The following is a 12428-nucleotide window of genomic DNA, read 5'->3' as shown; positions in this document are numbered from 1 at the left end:
GTTGTGTGAAAGTGGAAAGAACCACTTGTTGAACTGCCTTAGGCAAGAAGATGTCTCACGTAATCCAATTTAAGTAAATAACATTCAAAAGAAATGTTGAAGTATTTTCCTAGGTGTAATGTGGTTGTGCATCAGTGATGGGTTGCCCCCGGTTCACACCGGTTCTATAGAACCAGTAGTAAAACCGGCAGGAGGCTCCACCCACCGACCCCGACGTCATCACCCCGCGCACTGCCCCATTGCGAACCAGTAGTAAAGGTAAGTAGAACCCACCCCTGTTGTGCATCAATTACTAATAGGAGAAAAGAAGCAAACATGCTACTCTATTACCTATAATTATTAAAGGACAATACTACTGCTTTCTATTTAATTCCTGAAAAAAAAGTTGGAAAAATATTATGTTAATGATGCAAGGCCCATACTCTATACATAGGAAGATTCCAAATACATAGGAAGATGCATAGGAAGATTCTAACAGTTGGTAGACTAGAGATTCTCAGTCATCCAGGTCATGGTGGTCCCAAAGGTACTTTTTCAGGAGGCAACTGGACTTTCTTGTTTTTTCTTTTGAAGATGTTTCGCTTCTCATCCAAGAAGCTTCTTCAGCTCTGACAGAATAGTGGGGAATTTTCTTCAAAAGAAAAAACGAGAAAATCCAGTTGCCTCCTGAAAAAGCACATTTGGGACAATCTTGACCTGAATAACTGAGAATTTCTACAGACTTTTAGCTATACAATTTGGGATGAACATGCTTTGAATGGTGTGGGAGTGGGAATGAATTTCCAGAGAAAAACTGTAGACTACAGGAACCAGGAGCACTACTCAGGTGACCCTGAGGACACAGATAAACTTCCAAGTGCTTCAACGACCCTCTAAAAGGATGCAGATTACAAGATGTCCTTCTATTACCCACTATCCTGTCAGAGCTGAAGAAGCTTCTTGGATGAGAAGCGAAATGTCTTCAAAAGAAAACAAGAAAGTCCAGTTTCCTCCTGAAAAAACTGAAGGCTCAAAAGGCTCTGAAAAGAGCCTTGGTACTACAGCGGTTTAAAGCACCCTGTTATTAACACAGCTGCCTGCAATTTACTGCTGGTTCGAATCTCTCCAAGGCTCAAGGTTGACTCAGCCTTCCATCCTTTCTAAGGTAGGTTAAATGAGGACCCAGTTTGTGGGGGCAATAAGCTGACTTTGTATAAATATACAAAAGTATGAAGGCTATTGCTTAATGCATTGTAAGCCGCCCTGAGTCTCCGGAGAAGGGCGGCATATAAATCAAATTAAAAAAAAAAAAACACCTTTAGGCATAGGAAGATTCCAAATCAAACTGAATTCTTGATAACTACATGGATATGTCCATGTGTTGGCAACCATGAAGGAGTTTTTCCCCTTTTACTTTTCCACAATTCTTTTTGAATTCCAGTCTAACTTGCAGCCCTGGTATTTTCTAATCTCCCCCATCCAAGTACTAAAAAGGCCTGAACTTTCTTCATTCTGCTCAGCATGCTGACCACATCACACTTAAACCTTCTTGGCTCAATAGCATGGGATAAGATCCTCCACTAAGAATAGAGTGAGTCAATTTCTGCTGTATTTTTACTTCTATTCTTTCCTAAATTCATTTAATCTTATTTCCATGTTAATGTGTGGACTGTAAGAACTGTAAAAACTAAAAGATAATGCATATCAGTGGTGGGATTCAGCCAGTTCGCACCACTTCGGGAGAACTGGTTGTTAACTTTCTGAGCAGTTTGGCAAACTGGCTGTTGGAAGAAATCTTTAGGGCAGAGAACCGGTTGTTAAATTACTTGAATCCCACCACTGATGCGTATCAATTAACAAAGTAGTCTGATAGATCATTCTTGAGCATTGCTAATTCTAACAGCTGATTTCACAACAATCAGCACTCTTTTCCAGTGTGGACATGAACCCTGTAAATCAGGGTGATCTACAAAAAAAATTAAAGATATAACTGACCAATATTAATTTGCTTAGTGTTTGCTTCTTAGGCCAGTAATTTCTGTAACTTATTTATTTCTAAATTTTAAAAACAAAATAAGAACAAAAACTTTTAGAAATAAACCAGAGTTTAAATCAGCTTTCCTGTATGTAAACAGCAAGTGAAGAGTAATCCATTCAGCTCTTGGTATAGACAGACCTTCCTTAACTAGCAATTTATTTTTTACAATCTCTGAACAGAAAGAACTTTAAAATTAGCTTGAGTGATACTTTAAAATGTTTAAAATATACTTGGGAATGTAGATAGAGCAGAATGCACAAAGAATGGCCTTTTATGAGCAACAATAGGTATTACTTTATTTTAGATCATCGACCTTTCCAAGTAAAAAACATTTTATTTTCTATACCAAGTGAACATTTTCCCCAAAACAATTCTTTCTACGCAAGGACAAGGGCTGGCATGAATGTCAGCAAATGTCATTAACAAACAATTGAATTGGAATGTAAGTTTTATTTTCCCTGAGAACCGCTTCCAAATGCAATTGGTGTTATTTTCTTCTTTTTATATATTACAACAGCACATTGCATTTCCTTCCTCTTGACTCTCATTTTTCTCTTATTAACAATCTCCTCCTAAATATTTCCACAAACAGATGCAGCGGTCAAAGCCAAATTCATGCAACAATTGGCTAACATTCAGACCAAGTAACTCCTAGCACATACCTTTCAAAATGGCTATTTGCCTTCTTGATAATAGTTATATCCTGCACGAGTAGGACATTTGTGATCCTTCAGATATTGCTAAACCGCCATGTGACATATGCTTGCTGGGGCTATTTAGATACAGTATCATCAATGTGCAGCGAGGCTGTGAAGTGTAATGTAATGTATCTGCCTGGGGAATGAGAGGTAGAAATGTGTAAAACAGTTCAAGTTGAACTGTTTTGACCTTGTAATAGATGTTTTGCATGTTTAAAGTTCAAACAAGAACTAGGATTCAAGACCACTCAGAAACTGCAGCTGATCCTAAATGCAGCAGCACAAGTAGTTATAAATAAAACCTTAATAAATAATACTCCTAATGTATTAGCTTTCCTGGCTATTGATGGGCTACTGGGTAGAATACAAGATGCTGATGCTTTTTAAGGCCCTGCGTGGCATAGAACATATATATTTGTAGGTCTCCAGTCTACCTATCTACAAAATTCAATAGAGTTGCTGCTTTGGGCCCATCAATTAATCAGTGTTATCTTATAGAAACCCGGCAGTATCTCTCTTGAGGCCCCAAGACTACCGGTCTTTAAAAAACTTCCCAAAGCTGGATCTTCCTCCAGACAACAGAACAGAATAGTATATGAGCCCATTATAATTATGCTAATACATTGTCCCTGGTGTATTGAATTTTATTTTTTATTGTCTATTTTTCATATTGTAATTTTTAAACTTTTGCTACCTGCCCAAAGTTGCTTAGTAATGGGGAGCAACATAAATTGAATAAATAGATAAATAAGAATTATGTTTCAGAGTCAAAACATAACAGCCTTGAATGGTGTCATGGGCATGCTGATTGCTCCAACCATGGCAGTTGGGATGAATACTGAGATGTAATTGAAAAACCCAGTGTTGTTGTTATTTTTTTACTAAGACTGTAGAACACCAGCATTTGGTCCAGTCATATTCAGAATTTAAACACTCAAGCCATTTCAAGAGTACCTGGTTGAAACACAGCCAACTTGAAATGTTTAACTGAGGTTATTTTGTTCAACACTCAACAGAAAACATGTACAAAATTGTATCTAGTTTTGCTTCCATTTGGAGACTATATCTGGACTTTGGGTTCGAGGACAACCTGTGAGAGTAAGTGTCTCAGAAACTTCCCATTTCTCTGGTATCTCCAAAGCTGCTGAAAGAAACAGGTTTTCAGGGATTTTCTATAGTGCCAGTAGGGTAAAGCTACTCTCACTTTAGAGAAATGATCCTCTAAAACAGGGCTGTCAAACTCCCGGCCCATGGGCCGATTGCGTCACGTGCTGGCCACGCCCATGCCCGGTTTAGCAAAGGGGGAAAAAGTTCTGATATGTCACATGACACCGCCGTGACAACGTAAGTTTGACATCCCTGCTCTAAAAGGAGGATATCACAGCAGGAAAAATGATTTTAATTTAATAATTAACTTAGATAATTAACTTAATCTTAATGATTAAGAAGTTAAGACAAATGGTTCATAAATCTTGTGTGTATATTTCAAAGAAGAAAATGGACGTTGTCTTACCTGAACGTCCCTTCTGTGTAGCAGAGGGTCCAGCAGTCATTACAGGGTTAACTTGCAGTTCCAGTGATGATTGAGTCTGCAATTTGTGAAGCTCCTCCCACATCCACTGGCTTCCCAGATTTCTGACGAGGAAGATTCTGCAGACCGAATAGCTGAGCTGGGAAAACCACAACAAAGAACAGAAAGAACCACCACCTCCACCACGAAACACGAAGAAGAAGAAGAAGGACCGGATAGGGTGGGGATGACTGCTGGACCCTCTGCTACGCAGAAGGGACGTTCAGGTAAGACAACGTCCATTCTACTATAGTGAGGGTCCAGCAGTCATTACAGGGACATGCCAAAGCAGAACCTCTATTGGGGGGGACTACCGGTCCGAAAGAGAATCCCCTTGAAGCACCTGCTGCAAAACTCGGTGGCCAAAGGCCGCCTCCGCAGAAGCGTATACATCCAACTTATAGTGACGAATATACGGAGAAGGGGAAGACCATGTGACTGCCCAGCAAATATCCTCCAGGGATGCCTGAGTGGCCCAGGCCACGGATGTGGCAGCACTACGAGTGGAATGAGCAGTGATCCGGGAAGGCACTGGCAATGCTTGAGCCTCGTAAGCAGAGGTAATAGTGGCCCTAAGCCACCGATCCAGGATGGGAGAGGAAACCCTCAGACCCATAGAGGAAGGTAGGAAAGAAATGAAGAGACTCTCTGAACGCCTGAACGAAGAAGTCCTCCTAAGGTAAATCTTGAGTGTGCCAGGTCCATTCCCTATAATGAGAAGGGGAGGGACAGAAGTTGGGAAGGATGAGTTCCGAAGCTCTATGGAATGGGGAATTAACCTTAGGGATGAAGGAAGGATCTAATCGGAGAACCACTCAGTCCGAATGGAAGATGCAAAGGTCCGAATGAGAAGAGAGAGCTGCCAATTCAGAGATCCTACAAGCCGAGGTTATGGCAACCAGGAAAACCACCTTATAAGAAAGGAACCGTAAACCCACCCGCCTCAAAGGCTCAAAGAGAGGACGGGTGAGGGCAGAAAGAACTTTGGGGAGATCCCAGGTAGGGTATCTGTGTAAAGTAGGAGGGTGAAGGTTAGAGCCCCCCCCCCGAGGAATTGCCTGATGAGTGGACGTCTGGAAAGGGGCAGGGAAGACCCACAAGACAAAATCGAGGCAAGGGCAGACACCTGAAGGAGCCAAACCTGAAGATAACCCAACTTGAAGGAACCCCAGGACCTGCTCTTCTGAGGCATCTAAAGCGACCAGGCCAGAGCGAGAGCACCAACGGCAGAAGGACAGCCAGGTGGAGTTGTAAATGTGGTTCGTGGAAGCCCGACAAGATGCCTGAAGGGTAGTTATGATGTCAGTCAAGAGACCTCGACTGCAGAAGATTTGCCGCTCAACCTCCATGTGGTTAGTTGAAGCCATTCAATGTCTGGATGTAGAAGATCTCCTTGACTGAGAGCTCTCTTGTCTTGAGGAAGACGCCAAGGAGGAGCCACCGACAGAGCCACCAGGTCCATGAACCAAGAACCGCGAGGCCAATGGGGGGCGATGATGATCAGCTCGGCCTCCTCGACGAGAAGCTTCCGGATGACCTTGGGAAGAATCGCCAACAGTGGAAAGGCGTACAGAAGCCCCGGGGGCCAGGGACTCCGAAGGACATCTACTGCTTCTGCCCCCTGGTCTGGAAACCATTAGAAGAACCTGCTCGTCTGATGATTCTTGCTGGAGGCGAACAGGCCGACAGCTGGAGCCCTGAACCGTCAGGAGATCTGGCGGAAGCTGGCTGGTCGAAGATGCCACTCGCCCTGGTCCACTGTGGCCCTGCTGAGAAGATCTGCTCACACATTTGCTGCTCCGGAGATGTGGGCGGCTCTGATGGATTCCAGGTGTTTCTCCGACCATAGGCCCAGCAGGTCGGACTCCTCCATCAGACGTCGCGACTGCGCTCCCCCTAAGCGATTCATGTGGGCCTTCGCTGCTACGTTGTCTGTCCTGACTAGAATGTGAGTGCCCTCCAGCTGGTCCTGGAATGCCCTCAGAGCTAAGTGGATGGCTCTGAGCTCCAACCAATTGATACTGTTGGATAGATCGGCCTGGCTCCAGTGACCCTGAGCAAAGAGGTTCCCCAAGTGTGCACCCCAGCTGAAGAGACTGGCATCTGTGGTCAGGACCAACAGAGGAGGTTCCCTGAAAAAACGTCCCTTGGATAGGGCCAGAGACACCCACCAGGTTAGAGAAAGAAGAACTTTGGGTGATAGCCGAACTAGGGTGTCGGAAGAACTCATGAGGGACTGTTGAAAAGGTAGGAGGAACCACTGCAGAGCCCTGCAATGGAAACGGGCCCAAGGGACGATCCCTATACAGGACACCATCTTCCCGAGAAGCTGTGACAGCCGATGCACTGGAACTGGCTGCCCTAGAGAGACCTGCCCCACCAGGGACAGCAAACTGATCAGGCACTCTTGTGACAGATAAACCTTGCCCTGGATGGAATCTACTATGGCCCCCAGTTGTTGAATACGAGTCGTTGGTACCAGGTGGCTCTTGGCCTCATTGATCGAGAAACCGTGACTTTTCAGGACCTGAATGGTGGTGAGCAGGTCCTGATGCGCTAACTTCTCCAAGCCGGACTGGATCAATAGATCGTCCAGGTAAAACTGGATCTGAATGGGAACTGCTCGGAGGGAGGCCGCTAGCACTGCCATCAATTTGGTGAACACTCGGGGAGCCGAGGAGAGTCCGAATGGAAGAGCCCGGTACTGGTAATGACGAGACGCCAGACAAAAGCGAAGAAATTTGCGATGGGCCAAACAGATGGGAACGTGAAGATACGCCTCCGTCAGATCGATAGATGTGAGGACGTCTCCCTCCCTGATGAATTCTAGGATGGATTGAAGAGATTGCATTTTGAGCCGACGGTAGATTATGCGACGGTTCAGGGACTTCAGGTCGAGAATGGCCTTCCAACCCCCCGATGACTTCTGGATGAGGAACAGGCGGGAGTAGAACCCCTGTCCTCTTTGGTCTACTGGAACCGGTTCAATGGCCCGGATTTGAAGGAGGTGCACCATCGCCTCCTCCAGTAGAAGCCTTTGAGACCTGTCCTGTGAGAGAGGGACCCGGAGGAATCTTGGGGGGGGGGGTGGATAGAAATTCTAAAGATAGTCCCTGGGAGACCGTCTCCCTGACCCAGGCATCCGAGGTCGACGCCTCCCACTGGCTGGCAAAGAGCGCCAGGCGGCCTCCTATGGGAGGGTCGGGCAAAGAGTCAGCTAAACATGCGGGAAGAACGACCCTTCCCCCCTCTGAAAGATTTGCGACCTTGGCCACGGAATCCAGGACCCGATTGTCCTGGGATCTATCTTGCTTGGTAGATTGAAATCTCTGGGACCTGGAGGAAGGAAAACTCGAGGGGGGGTTCCAAAAGGGCCGAAAGGAAGAAGGGGAAGGACGACCTTCTGACCTTCAGGACAAGCTAGGCAGGACCTTCCTCTTATCCTTGGATTTGATAAGCAAGGGCTCAAGAGGAGGACCAAAGAGAAGGTTCCCTGAATATGGGGAAGATGCCAAACACCACTTATTTCTTAGTATCAGCCTGCCATTGGCGAAGCCAAAGGAGGCGGCGAGAGGTGATGCTGGAACCAATGGATTTAGCTGCAAATCTGGAGGCATTAAGAGTGGCATCTGCAGAATACTCCAGAGCTGCTATAATTTTATTGATATCCTGGTGAGCCCTAGTATCAGACAAAGGTAAGTGATCCTGCAGTTGTCTAACCCACATAACGGTAGCCCTGTTAAAGAAAGAGGCTGCCGAAGAAGCCCGAACAGCCCATGCTGCAGCTTGGTGAGCCTTAGTCAGGGAGTGCTCTAGACGCTTGTCCTCAGGACGGAGGCCTTCCTCCGGAGGGCCTGTGAGCACTGAAGAATTAGATAGAGCCACAATAGGAGGATCCACTGTTGGAACCTGCAAAATTGAAGAGATGTTAGAATCCAGATTATAAATGCATCTGTCCACCGAACTACGATTAGGCCCAGAAACTGGGGCTGGCCATTGCCTAGTAATAACATCCTTAAACAACTTGCGACCTGGGATTTCCTCCGTTTCCGGAGTAGGTTCCTCAAATAGGGAAGAGGAGGCCCCTGCTTCCACCCCCGAAGAGTCAGGCTTCTGTGAAGGGAGACCCAGGCCAGTGGTTAATTTTGCCTTGTGGAGAAGGGATCTGAAAACCTGAGGTTTAAATAACCCAACAAATGAAGGTTGATCAGGAGAAAGATCTTCATCATCAGATAAACCAGGCTCATCTAGCTCCTCCCCCGCAGCAGACCCCTGACCGGCATAGGTTCCAGAATAATCCTGCTCTTGTGTCTGTTCAAGGTCAGCAGAACCCTGAGTGAGTGAAGCCCCATGAGCCCTGGCCTGTTCTGAAAACCAAGATCTAGTTCTGTGTTGCATTTCTGCAGCAATACCCTGCTGCACAGCTGCTTGAATAAGGGCTGCTAAATCAAGAGGTTGGCTAGGAACCATCCCAGAAGGAGGGACAGAAGTCTCTCCCTAGGTGGCGATAGGTTCAGGAGGAGACTGAACTGACTCCTGTTGAGGAGTTAAAACTGGAGCCTGAGGGGCCACCTGAGGGGAAGCTATAACCTGAACAACAAGAAAAATATGGGGAGGTGGAGGAGAATGCTGAACAGCCCCCAAAAGAGCACTAGCCTCAGCTTGAGAAGGAGGAAATGTGCTCACATCTGGAGACCAGGAAGCCATTGCAGGCTGATCAGGAGAAGCAATAGGCTCCACAGCAGAAGCCTCCATGGCCTGAGACTGGAGAAACTCCCCTCTAGTGGCCTGCTGTACCGCTTTCTCAACTGCTCCTTCCAGGGACTTATGTCTTTGAGCCTCCACCCTTTCGCTAGATCGAGACCCTTTCTGAGCAGGCTGGGCTTTGGAAGCAGAAATCTTGCTCCTTTTAGAATGGCCTGAATCCAAACGGGTAGGTGAGGAAATTGAGGGCTGAGATAGAGCTGGTCTCTTAGAAGGGCGAGAGGGAGGCTTGGATGGCCGCCGCCACAAGGAAAACCAAAATGGCCACCGCCACAAAAAACTACTAAAACTCCACAAGGCAAGGCTCCTTTAAAGGTGGGGGGGGACACCCAAAAAACCCTCCGAAGCGAGCCGGAACGGGTTTACCAAGCTCCAGTGCTGCCTGTAAAGACCTCTGGAGAAGCCTCACACTGACCGCTGATTCTCCAGGCCTGCTGAGTTCAGAGTAAGCCACAGCCAGCAAGCGTATGGAGCAACACTCCAGGGACGCCAAATTGGGTCTGCCAACCTGCAGACCCACTTCAGTAAAAGTGGTCCTCAGCGGAATTGGGCGTAAGCCTGTCTCGCTGGAGAAAGCAGAGCTCAACCAGGTCCCTGGGAGCTCTGCAATCCTTCAAAGAAGTAAAGAAACTAACTACCAAAAGGAATTATTATCTAAATTAAAGAATAATTCCCAGCTCAGCCAAAATAGGTCTAACCAGAATGACTAAGTCTGAGATCTGGGAAGCCAGTGGATGTGGGAGGAGCTTCACAAATTGCAGACTCAGTCATCACCGGAACTGCAAGTTAACCCTGTAATGACTGCTGAACCCTCGTTATAGTAGAATAGGTGAGCTCAAAGCAACAACTCTTATTGAATTTTGTAGACAGGTAGAGATAACTGGAGATCTACAAATTTCTAGGTTCTGTGCCATGCAGGGCCTTAAAAGTTAACGCCAGCATCTCAAATTGTACCTGGAAGTATTGATATTCTGAGTTGGTATAAATATTATATATAGGTTTCCTAGCATGGCAATGTCAGAACTCTTTTGCAACATACAAACTGGAAATGAACAAACCAAGGAAACCAGTTTCTTTAAGTTTGACTACTTAGATTTATTAAAGATCACGGATTTTAACCCAGCGGTGAAATCCACCCAGTTCTATCCGGCTTGCTGAACTGGTAGCGCCGGCAGCGGGAGGCTCCGCCCACACACCGGGACCTCATTACATCCTGGTTTTTTACCATCTGTGCATGCACAGAAGGTTCCTGAACCAGTAGTGAAGGTAAGTGGATTTCACCGCTATTTTAACCAGTGTGTTTACTTTAAAATATAAATATACATGTACATTCAAATTTAATATCAAACTTTTTTCTCAGACATTTTTGATGGAGGGAAGATGCACCTCATCCATTCTGAAATGTAAGCTGGTTTGCACCTGGGTTATCTGGACCCAACAGCTACCATACTTCTTATCAGTTTTAGAAAGATAACAGCAAAGGACAGAAGGCAAAATCTTCTAAGAGAGAAGATTTTGAAGAAAATCAAAAGTGTGAAATCAAAGCACAGAGAAAGGAAGGCACTTGAAAGCAAGTACCTCTATATGAAAGGAAACAGAGAGCTCATGTGATTTGGGTGGAAAAAGAGAAGCAAAATTCATTTTTGAGCTCGGGCTTTCTGTAGAGATATGCAGGACAGAATATAAAGAACAACACTTCAGCTGCAGATTAGGAAAGATGCTCCTCAGGCACCAAATAAACCATAAAGATACTTTCCAAAAAAGCCACTGGTAATTGTTGCCTGTTACTGAGAGGCAGTGTAGTTGGCAAGGTTGCTATTGAGCTTGCTGTGTCAAAAGCGATTGCCTTTTCATGCGGACACAAAGAAGCAAGGCAATTGGACAAGAGAGGTCTCAAGTGTCTCTTCTACCATCTTTTCAAAAGAGGATTTTATGGTAACCTTTTCATTCTGCACAACCTCTGCCAGTTCGGGCTATATTATCTTTAGGTAATGAGTTACACTAGGACAGCATAAAAATCTCCTTTCTGAACCAGAAGCCCATTTACACATCAGAACAAAAGACGCCGTATTTTGAATAACTTAAGACCAAAAGAAAGTCACCTGATGCAGTTTGCTTTTTTTCCAAGTCTATCACAAATCCCAGAAGTAAAAATATATCTTTTTTTTAAAACCAGGGTCTTTAACATGAGCACTGCAACCAGTTGATGCACAATGCACAAAGGACATGGGGATGGTAATTACATGAATCTTGCTTAGATGAAGCCTGACCGATGTCTTAAACTTGAGCATCGCTCTATTTTAACAATTTAGGTCAATGGTCAAGGTAGTCCGCATAGCTTTCAAGCTGGCAATATCTAGAAGCAAGATATTGAACAATGGATCACACACACTAAGCATAGGATTGGATATAAATTCATAAAGCACATATACATATGCAATAACATTCATCATTTAATTTGTAATTAATGTATTTGAACATTCAGTTCAATATTGATTCCAAAGGCATGAACGTGGAGTACTATACAACTTTTATGATTTGTCTACCCACCTTCTGGTAAAAAAATACAACACATCCATGTTAACATGGAAATAAAACTCATTATTTATGCAATTATTGCATGCATTCAGTCAGTCATTCAATTTGTACAACTGCCCTTCTCACCTAAGTGACTCTCGGCTCACAAAATTTACAATGTATTAACATTACGTCTTGCTTTTCCACTTCAAAATGGATATTAAACACAAAATAGAATAGACAGTTGTAATTAAAGCATAAAAGCAAATAAATAGTTAGGCAGTAAGCAACAACCATCAGCAAAAACCCATTTGAAGAAAAGCTGGTTGAGATAAAAAAAACCTATTTACTTGCTGCAAGGAGAACAATTAAGATGAACCTTCCCAGCCTTATTTTATCTGCAATTTCAGAACCAGGAAACAGCAAATGTCCCTCTGAGGAATAAAGAAGGCCACTGCTGAGAATTTTAAAACTCAAGCAGGTTGAGAGAGAAAGAATATAATCTTTCCAATAACCTATTCACAAGTCATGTGAGTTTTATAAATCATAACCCACACTTTGAATTATGTCTGGAAACTGCTTCCACTTCTTACTCACACTATAATTAAAGGAGTAAGCGTTTGATCATCCTCTGTATTTGATCACCCAACAATGGGAATAATGTGCATTTAAGACATTTTGTTTTTTATTTAAGAATCTGCACTTACTTGCTGTTTCATCTTTATTATCTTGCCTCATTGGAATCCTGTTGTGTCTCTTCAGACTTGACTTTTTGACACTTACCCCTTATTTTGTGGTTATATTATTTCTAATTTTCAACCATTCAAAACAGAAGGAAGTTTATCTTACAGATGCAATGTGA

At 44.4% G+C, this 12428-nt stretch overlaps 1 protein-coding gene across 8 annotated transcripts in view; it reads right to left on the bottom strand.

The window, feature by feature from the left end:
- The window catches only part of KALRN (kalirin RhoGEF kinase), a 589612-nt gene that overhangs the window by 288368 nt on the left and 288816 nt on the right, over positions 1–12428 (bottom strand). The gene's annotated exons all lie outside the window — the stretch shown is intronic.

This window comes from Pantherophis guttatus, chromosome 1, assembly GCF_059756535.1.
Source record: "Pantherophis guttatus breed Tessera chromosome 1, ASM5975653v1, whole genome shotgun sequence".
Classification (NCBI taxonomy): Eukaryota; Metazoa; Chordata; class Lepidosauria; order Squamata; family Colubridae; genus Pantherophis; species Pantherophis guttatus.
The sequence above is the reverse complement of the archived record's forward strand: the minus strand, read 5'-3'. Positions and strand labels throughout refer to the sequence as shown.